The sequence below is a fragment of the Dioscorea cayenensis genome, chromosome 9 (genome assembly GCF_009730915.1).
Source record: "Dioscorea cayenensis subsp. rotundata cultivar TDr96_F1 chromosome 9, TDr96_F1_v2_PseudoChromosome.rev07_lg8_w22 25.fasta, whole genome shotgun sequence".
NCBI lineage: Eukaryota > Viridiplantae > Streptophyta > Magnoliopsida > Dioscoreales > Dioscoreaceae > Dioscorea > Dioscorea cayenensis.
The window spans coordinates 5,819,233-5,840,081 of record NC_052479.1 but is presented as its reverse complement, the minus strand read 5'-3'; the positions used below and the strand labels follow the sequence as shown (position 1 = coordinate 5,840,081).

General features: G+C 42.6%; 1 non-coding gene and 1 pseudogene across 1 annotated transcript; both read left to right on the top strand.

The window, feature by feature from the left end:
• Positions 1-1,073: 1,073 nt before the first annotated feature.
• Positions 1,074-1,180, top strand: LOC120269597. Its single transcript, XR_005539244.1, has one exon. It is a non-coding gene; the product is annotated as a small nucleolar RNA R71 (small nucleolar RNA).
• An 11,580-nt stretch (positions 1,181-12,760) lies between these two features.
• Positions 12,761-20,849, top strand: LOC120268431 (annotated as a pseudogene).

Genomic DNA, 20,849 nt, shown 5'->3' with positions numbered 1-20,849 from the left:
ATGTTCTTTTTGCAACACCGCCGAGCATGAAGCATCTAGCACCACTCAAGCACTCTCCTCCAATTTCCTCTTGTTGGTCAATAGGTCTTTTCGAGAACTTTTGCGTACTTTAGGCATTTGAGCCAATGCCTCTACAAAAAGGAATATTGATGTGGAGTTGCTTGAGCAGAACTCGAGAACTTCTTATACTTGCTTCATCCCCTTGGTCATTCTTCAATCTAGAGGGGTAAGGGATTCTTGCCTTGAATGGTGGGGGTGCCACCTCTTTCTCTTTGTTTACTCCCTACTCAACCTCTACAACCTCGGGTGCATGTTCTTTCGGCTTTTCACTCGGAAGCCTCCCTTCAACCTCACGACCACTACTCTAAGTGATCGCCTTCACATGTTCTCTAGGATTGGTTTCCGTGTTGCTTTGTAAACTTCCATGTGGCCATTCGGAGAGAGACTTCGCAATTTGCCCCACCTTATTTTTAGGGTTGTGCAAGGAGGCAATGTGATTGCGAAGTGTAGCCTCGACTGATTCAAACCTTGTATTTGCCGATTGAACAAATCTAGCCAAGTGCTTCTCCAAATCCGTCATTCGGCTTTCCAAGCCTGAAATTCTGTTTTCCACTTGAGGGGCTTGTTACTGTTGTTGGAAACCCGATGGCCCCATGGTCTTCTGTGGTCCTTGATTGCTCCATGAAAAATTGGGATTATTCTTCCAACCTAAATTGTAGGCGTTGCTGTATGGATTCCCTTGAGTTGTCATGCCATTACCTACAAAGTCAACGTTCTCAACTGAAGAAACATCACCAATGACGATTTGGCAATCGGAGGGAGCATGTCCTCCACCACAACCGGTGCAATTGGTCACGGCCGCAACTCTATTCGAAGCTATAAGATCTAGCTTCTTACTTAAACTCTCCACTTGGGCCACCAATAAAGTTACCGCATTAATTTCTTGGAGACAGGCCACCTTTTTCTTCTCCCTAGCGTCCCACTGGTAGCTATTTAACCCCATTTCCTCAATCAATTGACGAGCCTCATCGGGGGTCTTGCTACCTAAGGTTTGAACAATCATCCACTCCGGGAATCTGTGTTGCGGACACTTTCGCAGGAGTTCCTTGAACCTTTCCCATATCTCAAATAGAGACTCCAATTCCAACTGCACAAAGGATGAGATCTCATTCCTAAGCTTTGCTGATTTTCTGGGAGGGAAATAACGGGCTAGAAAAGCATCTACCATCTCGTCCCATGTAGTGATTGATGCTCTAGGTAATGAGTGTAGCCACTGCTTTGCTCTCCCCTTTAAAGAAAATGGGAAGGCTCTCAATTTGATGGCATAATCCGTCACACCATTTATCTTCAGCATGTCACACACCTCGAGGAAGCTCTCTATGTGACTATTTGGATCCTCATCGGCCAAACCGTTGAATTGTGCAGACTGCTGCAGCATATGGATGAATGCCGACTTTAGCTCGAGGTTCTGAGCTGTAATTTGGAGATGCACAATACTCAATTGTGTCCGCAACACTGAAGGTCTGGCATAATCGGATAGTGTTCGTTGTTGCTCATTTTGTTCTGCCATGTTTTCAGATCTTTCTACTTCCAAATCAGCTGGATTATGCTGTTCTTGCACAGGTTCTTTCGCTTTTCTTCTAAGTGTACGTTCAAGCTCAGGGTCTCCTTCAATCAATATTGATGGATTCCCTTGGGCCATAACCTGGAGCTGTACCAAAAAGAAAGAAAAAGACAATCAGAACAATGATAGAATAAGAAGAAAACAAAGTGCAAAGTATCTCTAAACGCCTAGCTCCCCGGCAACGGCGCCAAAAACTTGACAAGATTCCCTTGCGTATATCCCGCAAGTGCACGGGTTTGTCGAAGTAATAATCCCGGGTGAGAGGATATTGAATCCACAGGGAGTAGGGAGTAAAGACACTTAATTCGATTCTTAGCTATATGGAATATCAACAATGATAAGTGTGACAATGATTCAATTCTCAACAATTAAAAGCAACAAGTAAGAGAGCAAAAGTAAGGACGAGGTAAGGCAATCGATAAAGATGGGGTACTCGGATGATGCTTCACCTAGGATAATCGCTTCAAGTGCAAGAACTCTCTATTATGCTTCCTAATCAATGCAAGGGTGAGTCGTGGAAATCCTTACATACATAGTCCCAAATCTAAGGTCAACTATGCCTAACTCTATTCATGTCCCGGAGAGAGATTAAATAACCTCTCAACCTCGCACTCGAATAAAGTTGGAATGAACTCTAGGGATTCCAGGTGATAAATCTCTTCCTAATTATAGACCTAACCCTTTGGTCTAGGCGGAAGGTCCCTAACCACAATTAAGCCCTAGATACTAAGATCCCCTCAATGCTTTACTCCGTTGCACGCGCAACTAAGCCCCAGCAGAGATTCATCCCTTAGACCATTCACTCTATTATGGCTGCAAAGAACTCGAGGAACGGAGGTAGAATCTATCACGTCGGAGGGGAAAGGGGACGCTCCTGTACCTCTCGACTCACCCTCTCAACCCTCTCCAACCTAGCTTTGTCTAATGCTCGTTTTGTGTCACTCACTCACAAGGTTACCAACAAGAACTCTCAACCCTAGTGTCACTCTAGGGGAAATGTTCATACAATGAAGCATTCAAGGTTGGAACTCACAATAAAACATCAATTTATTGAAACCATAATAAAGAAGTTCAAAGAAACGAATACATCCTAGGGTTCACAATCACCCAAGTACCCACTACGGGTTTAGCACTCCATGGAGCTAAGTACAATCAAAGAAATCGAATGTAAAAGCAATGAATCCATAAAGAAACCGCCTCGATGGTCGTGTCGATGGTCTTGCGGAGAGTCCTCTACTAGTCGCATGGGATCCTTTCTCCGGCCTAGGATACACCTCGCCGGATCGATGCCGACGAAAGTTCTCCCAATAACCTTCTTCCAAATGACGCGCGATGTCAGAGCCATAGAACCTCTCCAAAATCCTAGCCAATACCCCTCAAAACCCTAGCTGAAGCCCTCTCTCAAATTGGGGAAAAGATGGAGAAAAGAATACCAAAATCGGGGATGAATCGGCTTTAAATAGGGCTGGAATCGGGCGACTCCATGGGCGTGGCCGCTAGACGCGCCCGTGCGGAATTTCCACACGGCCGTGGATAATTTCCACATGCCCGTTTTTATTCTCTGTTTCTCTGATTTCTCGGCTGGCTGTGAACGGTGCTGCTACAGTACATGCTACAGTATTGTATAGTGAACATGTATTTTAGTCAAAACTTATGTAATGATCATATGTAATGTGAACTCCCCCCCCAACACACTGAAGATATTCATTGTCCTAAATGTACGCAATCAAACACAATAGGATATAAGTCAATCAAAAGCATATGTGGAAGTGGTCAATTGAAACAATACTACCCTGAACTCCAAATGGTAGGTTTGATGGAGCTATAATCATTGGGAGTTGAGTCTCAATAGGTTATGGAGCACACACGACCATAAGACCGTATCCATGACTAGTTCCTCAAATTCCATACTCACAAAACCATCTGCACATATACACAATGGGATTCAGTGAAGCTCAAGAAAAACAAAAAAACTTGAGTATATAAAGATAAGACAATGAAATACAACTCAAAACAAAAATAAAAGATAAACTCATAAGGAAGATCCTTTCTGAGTGATACAAGCCCAAAATAAAATACGGAAATGAAATCCGAAAATATAAAAACAAAGAAAAGAAAAGACGCATAAAGCGTTGATGTCGCGCTCTGGCTACTCTGCTCTTACCGGTGAAGATAATAGAACAGGTAGATCGACTTGTGCTAGAACGGGTGAGGATGGTGCTGGAGATGCCTGAGAGGTCCTCAGTCTCATTATGAACGGTGAGCCGGCATCTCACTCTAGTAACTACTGTAGGGTGTCGAGACATGCCATCACCTCTCTATGCTGCGCAGCCTGTGTTGCACGACCCTCGGTGATCTCGGTCTGTAACACCCCTACAGCACTCTCGAGCCTCTCAAAGTGATCATAGGCTCGAGATAGGGACAACATGCGCACTGGTGGAGGCTCCTATGCTGCAGGGGGTGTCTTGGCCTCCGTATGCTCCAGTTGAGGCTCTTACGCTTGCTGAGGCCCCTCAGCTGTGTTACCCTCAATCTCAGCTGGCTTTGAAGGGGGTATGTTCAGCATATTCGCCCTGTCTCTGTAGTGTCTGAACATGCCCATCATGCGCATGGTCTCTAAGCCGAGGGGTGATGGAACATTCATTTTTTTCGCAAAATGAACACAATAAAACAACACTAACTAGTCTCCTAAACATCGAACTTGAGTTTCCAAAAGGGTTTAATGAGAAAGTAGTGCAATAATTGTCATTCAGGCAAAAATTCCTAGAAGTTCAAGTAAAACCTAGAGCATGAGAACATTCCATGTTAAAAATTAGCCTAAACTTAAGAATACAATCATTGCAACTAAGGTGAACCGCCATTAGCTACGTGAGCATGTATTTCAGTCAAAACTTATGTAATGATCATATGTAATGTGAACTCGCCCCCATACGCAAGATATTCATTGTCCTAAATGTACGCAATCAAACACAATAGGATATAAGTCAATCAAAAGCATATGTGGAAGTGGTCAATTGAAACAATACTACCCTGAACTCCAAATGGTAGGTTTGATGGAGCTATAATCATTGGGAGTTGAGTCTCAATAGGTTATAGAGCACATGCGACCATAAGACCGTATCCATGACTAGTTCCTCAAATTCCATACTCACAAAACCATCTGCACATATACACAATGGGTTCAGTGAAGCTCAAGAAAAACAAAAAAACTTGAGTATATAAAGATAAGACAATGAAATACAACTCAAAACAAAAATAAAAGATAAACTCATAAGGAAGATCCTTTCTGAGTGATACAAGCCCAAAATAAAATACGGAAATGAAATCCGAAAATATAAAAACAAAGAAAAGAAAAGACGCATAAAGCGTCGATGTCGCGCTCTGGCTACTCTGCTCCTACCGGTGAAGATACTAGAATAGGTAGATCAACTTGTGCTAGAACGGGTGAGGATGGTGCTGGAGATGCCTGAGAGGTCCTCAGTCTCATTATGAACGGTGAGCCGGCATCTCACTCTAGTAACTACAGCATGGTGTCGAGACATGCCATCACCTCTCTATGCTGCGCATCCTGTGTTGCACGACCCTCGGTGATCTCGGTCTATAACACCCCTACAGTACTCTTGAGCCTCTCAATGTGATCATAGGTTCGAGATAGGGACAACATGCACACTAGTTGAGGCTCCTATATTGCATGGGGTGTCTTAGCCTCCGTATGCTCCAGTTGAGGCTCCTGCGCTTGCTGAGGCCCCTCAGCTATGTCACCCTCAATCTCAGCTGGCTCTGAAGGGGGCATGTTCAGCATATACGCCCCATCTCTGTAGTGTCTGATCATGCCCATCATGCGCATGGTCTCTAAGCCGAGGGGTGATGGAACATTCATTTTTTTCGCAAAATGAATGCAATAAAACAACACTAACTAGTCCCCTAAACATCGAACTTGAGTTTCCAAAAGGGTTTAAAGAGAAAGTAGTGCAATAATTGTCATTCGGGCAAAACTTCCTAGAAATTCAAGTGAAAACTAGAGCATGAGAACATTGAATGTTAAAAAATCCCTTAAACTTAAGAATACAATCATTGCAACTAAGGTGAACCGCCATTAGCTACGTGAGCATGTATTTCAGTCAAAACTTATGTATTGATCATATGTAATGTGAAGTCACCCCCACACTCAAGATGTACATCATCCTAAATGTATCCCTTGAACTCCAAATGGTACGTTTGATGGAGCTATAATCATTAAGAGTTGAGTCTCAATAGGTTATGGAGCACACACGACCATAAGACCGTGTGCATGACTAGTTCCTCAAATTCCATACTCACAAAACCATCTGCACATATACGGAATGGGGTTCAGTGAAGTTCAAGAAAAACAAAAAAAACTTGAGTATATAAAGATAAAACAATGAAATACAACTCAAAACAAAAATAAAAGATAAACTCAGAAGGAAGATCCTTTTTGAGTGATGCAAGCCCAAAATAAAATATGGAAATGAAATCCGAAAATATAAAAACAAAGAAAAGAAAAGACGCATAAAGTGTCGATGTCGCGCTCTGGCTACTCTGCTCCTACGGATGAAGATACTAGAACAGGTAGATCGACTTGTGCTAGAACGGGTGAGGATGGTGCTGGAGATGCCTAAGAGGTCCTCAGTCTCATTATGAATGGTGGGACGGCGTCTAACTCTAGTAACTACTATAGGGTGTCGAGACGTGCCATCACCTCTGTATGCTGCGCAGCCTGTGTTGCACGACCCTCGGTGATCTCGGTCTGTAACAGACCCTACAGCACTCTCGAGCCTCTCAAAGTGATCATAGGCTCGAGATAGGGACAACATGCGCACTAGTGGAGGCTCCTATGCTGCAGGGGGTGTCTTGGCCTCCGTATGCTCCAGTTAAGGCTCCTGCGCTGGCTGAGGCACCACAGCTGTGTCACCCTTAATCTCAGTTGTTTCTGAAGTGGGCATGTTCAGCATATATGCCCCGTCTATGTAGTTTCTGATCATACCGATCATTAGCATGGTCTCTAAGCCCAGTGGTGATGGAACAATCATTATTTTAGCAAAATGAACACAATAAAACAACACTAACTAGTTCTTTAAACATCGAACTTGAGTTTCGAAAAGGTTTTAATGAGGAAGTAGTACAATAATTGTCATTCGGGCAAAAATTCCTAGAAATTCAAGTAAAAACTAGTGCATGAGAACATTCAATCTTAAAAAATCCCCTAAATTTAAGAATACAATTGTTGCAACTAAGGTGAAACGCCATTGGCTACGTGAGCATGTATTTCAGTCAAAACTTATGTAATGATCATATGTAATATGAACTCCCCCCCACACTCAAGATGTGCATTGCCCTCAATGTATGCAATCAAACACAATAGGATATAAGTCAATCAAAAGCATATGTGGAAGTGGTCAATTGAAACAATACTCCCCTGAACTCCAAATGGTACGTTTGATGGAGCTATAATCATTTAGAGCTGAGTCTAAATAGGTTCTAGAGCACACATGACCATAAGACCGTGTCCATGACTAGTTCCTCAAATTCCATACTCGCAAAACCATCTGCACATATACACAATGGGGTTCAGTGAAGCTCAAGAAAAACATAAAATACTTGAGTATATAAAGATAAGACAATGAAATACAACTCAAAACAAAAATAAAAGATAAACTCAGAAGGAAGAACCTTTCTGAGTGATACTAGCCCAAAATAAAATACGGAAATGAAATCCAAAAATATAAAAACAAAGAAAATAAAAGGTGCATGTGCCCTCAAACGAAGATCTCGCAGGGGCGGACGCACGCCCCTGTGCTTTCGCTGGATATCCGAGAAAAAATACTAATTGTTATACACGCCCATGCGGGAATTCCACACGGGCGTGGACATTCACATGCCCAATTCACAGGGGTAATTGCACGCCCCTGTGTTTTCTTAGGATGGAGAGAACTCCTCTGCAGAGTTTCACACGGGCGTGTGGAAATTACCCACGCCCCTGCATGGTTCACAAGGTCGCCCACAGGGGCGAATCCACGCCCCTGTGTGCTCTCGGGAAAAACCGCCTAACTTTGCAGGAATTCACACGCCCGTGCGGAGATTACCCACGGCCGTGTGACAGTCGCATGGTTGTTCACAGGGGTAGCCACACGCCCCTGTGCCTTCTCTGGATGAGCTCGCAGTTCAACCCCACGGGCGTGTGGAAATTCCACATGCTCGTGTGTTTTCTCAAGATTACTTAGAAAAATCTAAAGGCTCTGCAAAAAATTTCTGAACATGTTTACACACTCAGAGCCTGCCCTGTTATGCAATTTTTACCAGTGAAAAATATGAAATAGAGCTCAGATGACCAAACTTCGCCCATTCTATATGAAAACACACGATGAATACTTAAGGCCAACAAGAAAATTTTAGCATAAGCATCTACAATTCAAGACACCAACACTTAAGAAATTATTCATACAAACTAACTAACTAGAGAATAAGAAAACAGTAAACACTTGGGTTGCCTCCCAAGAAGCGCTTGTTTAACATCACTAAGCTTGACGTACCTTGCCTTACCTCACGGGGGTTCATGGAGGAAAAATACTTCTCTATTGTCACTGCAAATCTCTCCACCATAGTATGGTTTCAGCCTAAGTCCATTCACCTTGAATGTGCCCTTCACCGGATGGTTAATCTCAATGGCTCCATGGGGTGAAACTTCGGTTATGGTATACAGACCAGAAAGGTGGCTTTCACACTTTCGAGGTGGTAGCTCTTTCTACCGGAGTGGTAGCTTTCACTCATCCTATGAGATAGCTCTTTCTCTCATTAGGGCATAGCTAGTATCCGACTTATTAGAGTAGCTTCATACTTCATAGGTGGTAGCTCTTTCCACCCAACAAGCACAAATAAACAATAAAACTATTTTGTTCTTTCTTTTTCGTTTTCCATTTTTTTTTTAGAATTTAACACAAGAAACAACTATAACTAGTTCCTCTAACATCGAACTTGAGTTTCCAACAGAGTTTAAAAAGTGAGTAGTGCACTAAGTGTAAATCGGGTGGCTTCTCAAAAATCACTCTCCTGGCTATGGTCTCTTGAAGAGACGGAGTCTGACCTTTAGAACTTTCTCCGCTTTCTCCCGTTACTGATTATCCTTTAGCACGAGAGCCTTGGATCGTAATCAGGGTTGTGTCACTAATAAAAAATAACCAGGGTCCCTGCTCACCTCTGATCCGTCTGTTGGCCCAAGATCAGAATCAACCTCTGCAATCTTTGCAACTGGAGGAGAGTCATTTTATGCCACATCCTCATCTATTTCCTCGGGTTGATTCTCCTTTGGACCAAAGACCCTTGGTAGGACGTAGTTTACAGCCACCTTTGGAGGAAGACTCCCAAACTTGAGGACCACCTTCTTTAATAGATCATCATCCCTATCATTTGAATCTTACTTCCTGTCAAAGCAAAGCTCGGTCTTCCTTCTAATTTAAAAGTCCCGGAGTCTTTCATATGTACATCCTGGGTCTATTGTTTCTCTGGCTTCTTTTCCGGAGGCTGTTCCTTAGCGTCAATGTTTTGCGACTTTCCAATTAGCCCCGTTGACTCAGAGTACTCAACCTTCATTCTTCGAGCTATCAAATTCCTCCTTTGCCATCTTCGCTTCTTAGTCCATGTCATTTGATCTCGTGGAACTGATTTCGGAATGGGGAATTTAGGACCATTTCTTGGTCTGTGCTCAAACCATTGACCCACTGGAGTATTTGGTGGCTTGAATTTGGGGTCACCTCTGAACTGAGCTTGACTCATCATTATTTGAACCACGTTTGCTGGGAGGGTGAAGGTGACTCCTTTCTAATCACTTGCTGTCTAGAGTGGTATGCCCCCAAGCCCTTTTCATTTGTTTTCATCCAGGGGCATCTGTACATCCTCTACTTGACATCGTAACTGGGGTACCGTGGCTTGGAACCCCCTTTACGGAGGAAGCGGTAGAGGTTTCGAAATGAAGGATGGAAACCTCCTGGCTTTGACCATTAGATCGACTGATGTCCTAACTCACGATGAGACTCTCTCCCCTGCTTCAATTTCCCAATCAAACCCGCCCGGGCGATATCCGTAGGCCTGGGCAGAGGGGAAATAGGTTGCCAATCCTTCCGAACTTGGCTTATATATATGAATGAATTCCCTTCAGTCGTCATGATCGGAGAACTCTTCTCTTTGACCCTGCTCAAACAAAGGTTGGATCGGCTCACATACCACCCAAACAAAGTTTTTGAGCTTCATCGATCGAACGCACAAATCGCTGTGGCAAACCTTCCCTTACCCACCTTTAACCTATATTGACTTAGAAAAGAAAGGGGAACGACTTAGGCACTATGGTGAGACGTGAAAACACCCGATCCCATTCTGACCTTGATATGTGGACCGCCTTCAGTGCCATATCTCTTGTTAGGTACACATAGTATGGTCACCCGGTAAATCAAGTAGTGTCGTTTGTTCTTTCTTCTAGCTTGTCTCCTTTCACCGACATCATCTCTCGTTAGGGACACTAAATTTACCTCCGCTCCAGGTGGGCACAACATCAAGCAGAACCCTAACTTTGATCGCCTTCCATCACCGAAGGGTGGATGAATCATGCCTGTTCTCATTTAGGTAGGCTAATTCGAAGTCGTCCATTAATGCAAAAGAATCCGGGAGCTAGGCTCGCTCCTGAGAGTCAGAGTGGTTAGAAATGAGGATTCGCTATAATAATGGATGGAATAGGAATAAAGACTTTCAGGCTGTGACCTATAAAAAAGGTGCGGATTGTTTGAAGGGCATTGTTAGGCGAGCGTTGAGTGAGTTTCGAGTTTCATAATTCCTATTTTGACAATAATGACAAGGGGTACCATCTATCGTGGTATTTGAATCAAGGCTTATTCGTTTAGGTTGATGGCGAAGGTTGACTTCCTGTCTGACTTCACGAAATGGCGCTATTCAAAGCACTTTGACCGTATAGGTGAGTTTATGAGGAGTTAGCCATTCCAACAAGATAAATACGAGAGGAAGTACTTTCAATGCTTGGCTACCCGGCTCTAGTAAAATATTAATTATTCCCACGATTGGTTAAGTCAAGTCAAACTTTTTGGGATCAAGGCATGATTATCAGTTCCTTTCTTTAGGTTACGTAATTTTTTTCTAGGCATTTGGTTGATTCCTTCTCATTTCTAGTCCCTCTACCCGCTTTCCTAGGTTTAGGCCAGAGCCCGTCCGTTCTTCTCTTCACTTCTGTTCTGACGAGTGATCTTATTCGTGGGTAGTGGTGCTAGGAGAGTGAATCTTTGCTAGTTAGGCGAAAGTGCAGGGAGCTTCAAGCACTTTATCGCTAGGTTCAGGGTGGAGGACTGATACATGAAAGGAAGATTTATTGAATACTGATATCTATCTCTTAACCATTCACGAATACAGAAAAAGCAACACTTATTGCTCAAAAGCACCTTTCTGCTAACCTACTGGCTTTCCTTTCTGACATATGAGACTGACCTCTTCTCTAACTCTAAAGTGGAATGAAAGTTTCTTTCCTATGGCTAGGAAACAAACCAACCGGGAGACCAAAAAGGGGAATTAAATGGATAAATGATTGGAACGATTGAGGAAAGAAGGAGAATGGTGGCCCCTTTTCGCCCTGTGGGGACATTGTCCGAGAACAATATCGTGACGGGAGCTTGAAGGTTCTTCCATATTTATATATATATAGATAGATATTTCGATGGAGATCTATATATTTTTCTATAGATAGATCCATATTGAGTTGAGAAATTTCTATTGATCCTGTTTCAAGATCTATGAATAAGAGAGATAAAAAAATGTTCACAGAAAAGAAAAGATATGAATAGATAGGGCTGAGCCGATAGCTGGGCTGGGTACGATGATGGGCAAGAGAGCGAAAAACCAACCTTCGGGAAAAGTGATCTCCGGCTCAGCCCACGACTTCCTTCCCTTCCCGTAGCTTAAGTGACTCCCTTCCTTTTTTTCCCAGAAGGGAGTTGCCCGACCACAACGAATCCTGCCCTCCTGTCTTTCTTTCTCATTGGACCACTTCCTGGGACGCCCCTATGAATTTAATGATTTCAGGGCCCCGGGAGGAAACTTCTGAAAGAAAGCCTACTGTTTGGTCTGGTTGTCCCACTTAAGGTGGCTGGGTGGGCCTCGGTTCAATCTTGCTGATTCCACCTAGAATAGACATGGCTCAATATAAGGGGTAAGGTCAAGTGTTCTTAAAACAAAACTATCAGGGCATTTCAGAGCACGGTCTTCCATTAGGTCCTTTACGGACGACGAAAGCCTCTTAGCTATAGTCTATAATCCGCCTCCGGTAGTTCTTTCCTTTTAGCTCAGTAGAGCTGAGCTGGGTTCCATTGCACTCTGTAGGAAATGCATAGCATAGGAAGTCCACGCAGCAAACCGAGGCCGTGTGTGCGCCGTACCGCCGACGAATAAGAAAATAGGTACCCCCACCCCAGGCAGAGTTTGTGAGACATGTTATAGGCGACCATTTCACGCGGTTCGGGGATACTTGAGTAAGCCACCGGCGCCCAGTAGCTTCTTTACCCCTATCCAATTTTTTGGCCAATTCCACCTTCGTACTACCAAAAAATCAGATTCTTACTAAATCCGAGTTTGCTGCTCCAACCATTACAAAACTAATACCTATTATGTTTAGTACTTCAGGTGCTTCTCTAGCGTATAATGTAAATCCCGTAGTGGATCAATTCCTACGAGCCATTCAAACTAGTACTTTTTGTAATCGACTCAATTGCTTCTTCAATAAACGCTGGTTCTTCGATAAAGTTTTCAATGACTTTCTAGTCAGATCGTTCCTACGTTTCAGATATTCAGTCTCATTCAAAGCATTAGATAAGGGTGCTATTGAGATATTGGGCCCTTATGGTATCTCATACACATTCCAACGATTGGCCGAGTGAATAAGTCAAAGAAAGATATTCAATCACAGTTTGATCCATCCCGATAAAAATCTGTTATAGAATTGTGATCGCTTTTGGTAACATTTATAGCGATTGCTCTTGGTGCCTCTGTCTACGCCCCTCTTCTTTGTTTATGTCTTTGTCTTTCGTGAGACTTTCTACGCTTTTTGTTCTCTTGGTTGTTATTCTCTATTCCTCATCTTCTATTTCTTTTTCTCTTTAGCTGACGCAGGCTTTCCAAGCAACTACCCCCGTTGTCTGCTTTGCTTGGTAAACAAACGTAGCCCATGCGTCTGAATTTCTGGATAGTATGAAAGATACATCGGTGTAAAGGATTGAGTAGAGTAGGATGATTTGAAGAGATAGTTCTCTTAAGTCAGTATAATATACAATATTATTAAAGAAAGAAGTTCTAAGAAAGAAATGTGCGCAGTCTGAAGAATGAAGAAAGAACAATAGAGCAGTGTTCATTCAGAAAGAAAATAGCGCAGTGCTTTAAGAATACGAGAATCCATACTCAATTTGACGAGTGATCAAGCCCTTGTCCACATCCCGACGGTGAAACTTCTTCCAAACTTGACTTGAGGAGTTAGCTTCAGCCAAACCCTGTCACCAACCTTGAACTCCAAGGGCCTCCTCCCTTGGTCAGCATACTTCTTCATTTCATCCTGCGAGAAGCTTTTGAAAGCACCTCTTCTTTCTTCCTCTCTTGGCGGTGAGATTCGAACCCTTCCACGACCCCCTTACGCGATGATGACAACTGGGGGCTACCCATACGAGAACTGGGCCACATCAAGTTAACTTAACCAGTTCCTCTGCGAAGCAGACACATAGTGACGGAGATACTCCTACAGCAAACCATTGATCCTCTCGGTCTGCCTGCCGGGATTGCCAAGGCCTTTCCGGGACAGGCAAAGGCTGAAGAAGACCAGCTTCGCGTCTTCTCTCAGACTTGTCTTGCTGGCACAACTTCACATAAGCTTCAATGTCCTCGCCCATATCGGGCCAATAATTATGCCGAGATAACAATGCCTTCATTCTCAAGGCACTCTGCCTGCTACCGCCTGGGCCTGGGAGTTGATTGCCTTGACACGGCTGGTGTGCGCGCCAACGCTCAACCCAAACCGTGCAATGGTTGCCTCTCGAATGAAATTATGAGTGGCTCCAGTGTCCACCATGGACTGGGCTTCCCTGCCATTCAAGGTCAGTGGCACATAAAGAAGAGAATGAGAAGGGATACCTTTCACTGCCCGTCGAGTCCCCAACAATTGAAGAGGATTGATCCGGCTCCGAGTCACTGTCGCCCTCAGTGACCAATGCAGCCAGCTTTTCCCTCTTCGCGCAATCCCGCAACACCTTCAGAAACTCATCCCACGAGCCGAAGGTAGTCCGACCAGCCCGAGCATCATCGGCCTGCCGAGTTCTCCACCAAAGCTTGGTATCGCCAGTAAAGTACATACCCACCAAGGGTACTTACTCGACTTAAGCTTTCTTTCTTCGGGTCTCACGACCTTTGCTGCGGAAAGGCTGTCCTTGTTCTTCTTCTCCTTGCTTTTCTTTGTTTTTCATTCGAAAGTTCAAGCAAGAGATTCAAAGCTCAAAAAGAGTACTCTGTAGAGAATGAATGCGAGTCAAGCAAAGCCTTGGAATTCTTCGGACTAAGGAAAGAAGGCGTAAACTAACTATCGGAAGCTAAGAGCACTTGTCTCAAGAGTAGAAGAACTAGCAACTTGAAGAGCTTTCCTCAAGAACCCAGGAGTCCCACATCATCCGGACAATCGACTGAGCCACATTCGAGCCTCTAGCACTTCAGTCCCTACAAACCGAGTTTATCCACTACAGCATGATAGCTCTTCCCTCTTCTTGTAGGATTCATCCATTAGACCTTCTACCCGATCCACTCAGCAGAACTAGAGCAGAACAAAAGAAGGCAAGAACTTCGAAAGCCCATTTTGAAGCGAAGAAATATAGTACTTTGCTGAGAGCACTAGACCTTCTCTCTTTCTGGATTGATTCCCACTCACTGCCTGATAGCTGGCTTGGCCCATGAGACCTATTGTCTTATTGTCCTGGCTCACTTCACTACTTTGGAGAATGGGTTTTTCCCCTTTCTGGTTCGCAAACGCTCTAACCCATCGGGAAGCTCCATCCAAATTCTAGTTGATGTGAGCACTTCCCCAGAGGCAGAGTCTGAATCGAGCAATGAAGTCTTGGGTCCTTTGTCTAAGGGCCCTTTCGTTCCACTAGCCTTAATGCACTTTTCAGAGTTGCCAAGGTGGTCTCGTTTTATCATAAATAGATAGAAAGAAAGCGCTATTCTTCCAATTTTTAAAGAGCCTTAGCTATATGCTTAACATATGCAAAGAGCCCACTTACTCGCCTCTGAAATTAATTATTATTATATTTAGTAAATTAGTAAAGCGGATTTCTCCCTTGACTCTATCATCGTCTTTCTTTGTTCAAGTATGGAATTATCTCCCAGAGCTGCGGAACTCACGACTCTATTAGAAAGTAGAATGACCAACTTTTACACGAATTTTCAAGTGGATGAGATCGGTCGAGTGGTCTCAGTTGGAGATGGGATTGCACGTGTTTATGGATTGAACGAGATTCAAGCTGGAGAAATGGTGGAATTTGCCAGCGGTGTGAAAGGAATAGCCTTGAATCTTGAGAATGAGAATGTAGGTATTGTTGTCTTTGGTAGTGATACCGCTATTAAAGAAGGAGATCTTGTCAAACGCACTGGATCTATTGTGGATGTTCCTGCGGGAAAGGCCATGTTAGGCCGTGTGGTCGACGCGTTGGGAGTACCTATTGATGGAAGAGGGGCTCTAAGCGATCACAAATGAAGACGTGTCAAAGTAAAAGCCCCAGGGATTATTGAACATAAATCTGTGCACGAACCTATGTAAACAGGCTTAAAAGCAGTGGATAGCCTGGTTCCTATAGGTCGTGGTCAACGAGAACTTATAATCGGGGACAGACAAACTGGAAATAGCTATAGCTATCGATACTATATTAAACCAAAAGCAAATGAACTCAAGGGGCACCTCTCAGAGTGAGACATTGTATTGTGTCTATGTAGCGATTGGACAGAAACGCTCGACTGTGGCACAATTAGTTCAAATTCTTCCAGAAGCGAATGCTTCAGAATATTCCATTTTTGTAGTAGCCAACGCTTCGGATCCTGCTCCTCTGCAATTTCTGGCACCATATTCTGGGTGTGTCATGGGGGAATATTTCTGCGATAATGAAATGCACGCATTAATAATATATGATGATCTTAGTAAATAGGAGGCGGCATATCGACAAATGTCATTATTGTTACGCCTGAAGGCTGGAGAAGCTAGCAACTCAAGTCTGAATTGAAGAGTAGCTAAAGATGGACTCAAGCCTTGTTAGTTTGGTTTGAATTTAAGTTGAATAATTTTGAATTTTGGGTCAGTCAAAGTAGTTATGAGTGGAGAGGGTAAGCATGCTTTTATTTTTCTCGATAAAAGCAACGTGTAGGTTGCTATGGACTCTTGGAGTTTTTTTGTTCTTATCCTGTTTTGTTTCTTTTAATAGTATGTAAGTGCTTGAAATGAACTAGGGTCTATGTTTTTTCACTTTTAAAAAACATAATATTTTCATTTGTGTTTTTTGGAGAGTGTGTGATATTCTCTTTGTGTGGAGTCTTTGAATTGGCATCAGAGCTTTAAGCATTGATCTTTGGAGGCTGTGGAAATGGGAGACTCATCAAGCTTTGTATCTAAGGTTCCGGTGTTTAGTGGTCAAAACTATTCAGCTTGGGAGGTAAAGATGAAGGCATACTTGAAAGCATATGACATGTGGGATGCTATAGAGAAGGATGATGATGTTGATATTCTTCCAGAGCATCCAACAGCTGCACAGAAGAAGAGTCATGCTGAAGCTACAACCAAGAAGTACAAGGCTCTCACTGCAATTCATTCAGCAGTGAGTGAAGAGATGTTTACAAGACTTATGACTTGTGATACAGCCAAGCAAGCATGGCTCAAACTCAAGGAGGAGTATGAGGGTGACTTGAAGGCCAGAAGAGTTCAAGTTCTCAACTTGAGAAGAGAGTTTGAAATGTTGCGGATGAAGGATGGAGAAAATGTCAGGGAGTTTGCTGACAAAGTAATGAATGTCGTGAATCGGGTTCGTCTACTTGGAGAGGAACTCACAGACCAAAGAGTAGTGGAGAAGGTACTAGTTAGCTTGCCTGAGAGGTTTGAGCATAAAATTGCATCCTTAGAAGATTCCAAAGACCTTACAGTGATGAGCGTTGGTGAATTGGTGAGTTCTCTTCAAGCTGTGGAGCAAAGACAAAACATGAGAAAAGATGAGAAAGAGTTCAGAGGAAAGCAAGGTAAGACAGCATTGGTGGCTGCTGAGAAGACTAAGTTTCAGAAGAAAACATTCAAAAAGGCAGTTGGGAAGTTTACAGGGACTACAAAGAAGCTAAATGTGCAAGATGGGAGTCAAAGCAATACCTATGTGAAGAAGTGGAGGGAATTTCCTCCTTGTCCACATTGCAAACAAACAAATCACTCTCAAAATTTCTGTTGGTTTAGACCAAGTGTCCAATGTAGGAAATGTAAGCAATTTGGTCATATTGAGAAGGTGTGCAAGTCTGATCAACAATAACCAAAAGCTCAGGTGGCTGAAGAAGTGGAACGTGATGAAGAGATGATGTTTATGGCCTTTGAGAAGGAAAATTCTGGAAGTGAATGCAAGAGAAGCTGGTTGCTGGATAGTGGGTGCACTCATCACATGTGTGGAGATCTTGAGAGTTTCAAGGAATTGGATCGAAGCTACAAATCTAAAGTGAAGATAGGCAATGGAGGCTATGTTGCTGTGGAGGGGAGAGGTGTTGTTCTCATCAACACACCAGGAGGTAAAAAGCAAATATTCAATGTGCTTTTTGTACCTGAAATCTCCCAAAATTTGGTAAGTGTAGGCCAATTACTTGAAGCTGGTTTATCATTTAATTTTCATGATAAAATGTGTGAAGTTTTTGATAAAGAAGGTGGAAAACTTATGGAAGTTGAGATGTCAGGCCATAGTTTTCCTTTAAATTGGAAGGATAAGTCTGCATTCCATGTAAGCATGGATGAAACCTTGCTGTGGCATAGGAGGTATGGCCATTGTAGTCTTGATACTCTTAAGTTGATGAAAGACACTCAGATGGTGATCAACATGCCAAACATGAACACAAGAAGAGGCTCATGCACTGTATGTGAAAAAGGGAAATCACATAGGCTTCCTTTCCCTGCGCAACAAATTAGAAGAGCAACAAAGAAGCTTGAGTTGGTTCACACTGATATATGTGGACCTATGCACATTGAATCATTGAATGGAAGTAAGTATTTCATTCTATTCATTGATGATTTTAGCAGGTTCACATGGGTGCATTTTATGAGGCTGAAGTCTGAAGCTTTTCAGAAGTTTATGGAATTCAAAGCATTGGCTGAGAATGAATCTGATCTCAAGATCAAAACCTTGAGATCAGATAATGGTGCTGAGTTCTTATCAAACCAATTTCAGGAGTTTTTGCAGTTGAATGGCATCCTACATCAGCTCTCAGCTCCATACTCACCTCAACAAAATGGTGTGAGTGAGAGGAAGAACAGATCAGTGTTGAACATGTCAATATGCTTGCTCTTTGAGAAGAAAGTGCCAAAGTTTTTCTGGGCTGAAGCAGTGAATACTGCTGTCTATTTGCAGAACCGGTTAAGTACCAAGGCACTAAACAATCTTACACCTTATGAAGCTTGGACAAGCTACAAACCAAAGGTAAATCATCTCAGAATCTTTGGTAGTGTGTGTTACATTCATGTTCCACAGGAGAGGAGAAAGAAGCTTGATAAAAGAGCAGAGATGGGTATTCTGGTAGGCTATAGCTCAGTGACCAAGGGCTATAGAATCTACAATGTATTCTCTCATAAAATCATAGTTAGCAAAGATGTGAGAATTGATGAAGATCAAGTATGGAACTGGGAAAATGATAATACAATGACAGTTGAAGCTGAACATCAGTTTGTTGAACATCCAATGCATATGCAAGGTGTCCAAAATGTTCAAGATGAAGAGCTTGAAGAAGAAATTGGAGAAGATAATAATGGTGAGGTGTCATCTAGAGGTTTTAGAAGTTTGGAAGACATATATGCTCGTTGTAACTTGGCATCATTGGAACCTGAAAATTGTTTTGAAGCTTTAAAATCAGATGCATGGAGAAATGCAATGGAGGAGGAGCTTAAAATGATTGAGAAAAGTGATACATGGATGCTAGTGACACGACCAGTTGGAAAGAAGGTGTTAGGTGTCAAATGGGTTTTCAAATTAAAATTGAATGCGGATGGGACTGTAAACAAGCACAAAGCAAGGCTAGTTGTGAAGGGCTATTCACAGGAAGTTGGAGTGGATTTCTTTGATACCTTCGCACCTGTGGCAAGGCTAGATACTATCAGATTGGTGTTGGCTATCGCTGCTCACAAAGGTTGGTATGTTCATCAATTGGATGTAAAATCAGCCTTCCTCAATGGGTATCTAAATGAAGACCTCTATGTTCATCAACCAGAAGGTTTTGAGAAGCCAGGTGAAGAAACAAAGGTCTACAAACTTCAGAAGGCACTTTATGGCTTAAAACAGGCTCCCAGAGCCTGGTATAGCAGATTGAACTCTCATCTATTGAACATTGGGTTCATGAGAAGTGAAACTGAAGCAACATTGTATGTGAAAAGAAGTGAAGATGAAGACTTATTAGTTGTTTCAGTGTATGTGGATGATATTTTATTAATAGGCAGCAAAGAATCAAAGGTTGAAGAGTTTAAAGAGAGCATGAAGACAACTTTTGAGATGAGTGATCTTGGGAGGATGTCATTCTTCTTGGTAATGGAGGTGAAGCAAATGGAGACTGGAATATTTTTACATCAAAAGAAGTATGCAGAAGAACTCTTATCCAAATTCTGTATGGGAAATAGCAAGCCAGTCAGTACACCATTTTCAGTTGGAGAAAAACTCTTCAAGGAGGATGGTACACCTCAAGTAAATGGGAGAATGTATAGAAGCTTGATTGGGAGTCTATTATATCTCTGCAGCACAAGACCTGATATTGTGTTCTCTGTGAATTACTTGTCTCGATTCATGCAAAATCCAACAGAGAGGCATTTTCAAGCAGCAAAGAGAGTTCTTCGATACATTAAAGGGACAGTTGATTATGGCATATACTATGGTAGAACAAATTCAGTAAATCTTATTGGTTTTTCGGACAGTGATTGGGCTGGAAATGATGAAGAAATGAAGAGTATTTCTGGAAATTGCTTTACTATTGGGACTGGAGTGATCACTTGGAGCTCAAAAAAGCAAGGTCCAGTAGCTCAATCAACGGCTGAAGCTGAGTATATTGGGGTATCTGAAGCAGTGAAACAGGCTGTTTGGCTAAGAAAACTGATGGCTGATCTTGGCTTTGATATATCTGAAGCTACTCTTATCCTATGTGATAATTGTGCAGCTATTTCGATAGCAAAGAATCCAGTTTTTCATAGCAAGACCAAGCACATCAAAGTTAAATACCATGTCTGTTCGTTACTATGAAGAGAAGAAAGAAATTAAAGTGGTGTTTTGCTGTTCTGAAGAGCAATTAGCTGATATATACACTAAGCCTTTGAGCAAATTCAGATTTGAGATACTCAGAATGAGGCTTGGAATGGACAGCTTGAGTCCAAGGAGGAGATTGAAGGCTGGAGAAGCTAGCAACTCAAGTCTGAATTGAAGAGTAGCTAAAGATGGACTCAAGCCTTGTTTGGTTTGAATTTAAGTTGAATAATTTTGAATTTTGGGTCAGTCAAAGTAGTTATGAGTGGAGAGGGTAAGCATGCTTTATTTTCTCTGATAAAGCAACGTGTAGGTTGCTATGGACTCTTGGAGTTTTTGTTCTTATCTGTTTTGTTTCTTTTAATAGTATGTAAGTGCTTGAAATGAACTAGGGTCTATGTTTTTTCACTTTTAAAAAAAACATAATATTTTCATTTGTGTTTTTTGGAGAGTGTGTGATATTCTCTTTGTGTGGAGTCTTTGAACGCCGACCACGAGGCCGTGAGGCTTTCCCAGGGGATGTTTTCTATTTACATTCCCGTCTCTTAGAAAGAGCCACTAAACAATCGGACCAGATAGGTACAGGTAGCTCGACTGCGTTACCCGTCATTGACACACAAGCTAGAGATGTATCGACCTATATTCCCACCAATGTGATCCCTATTGATAAGTGCTTGTGA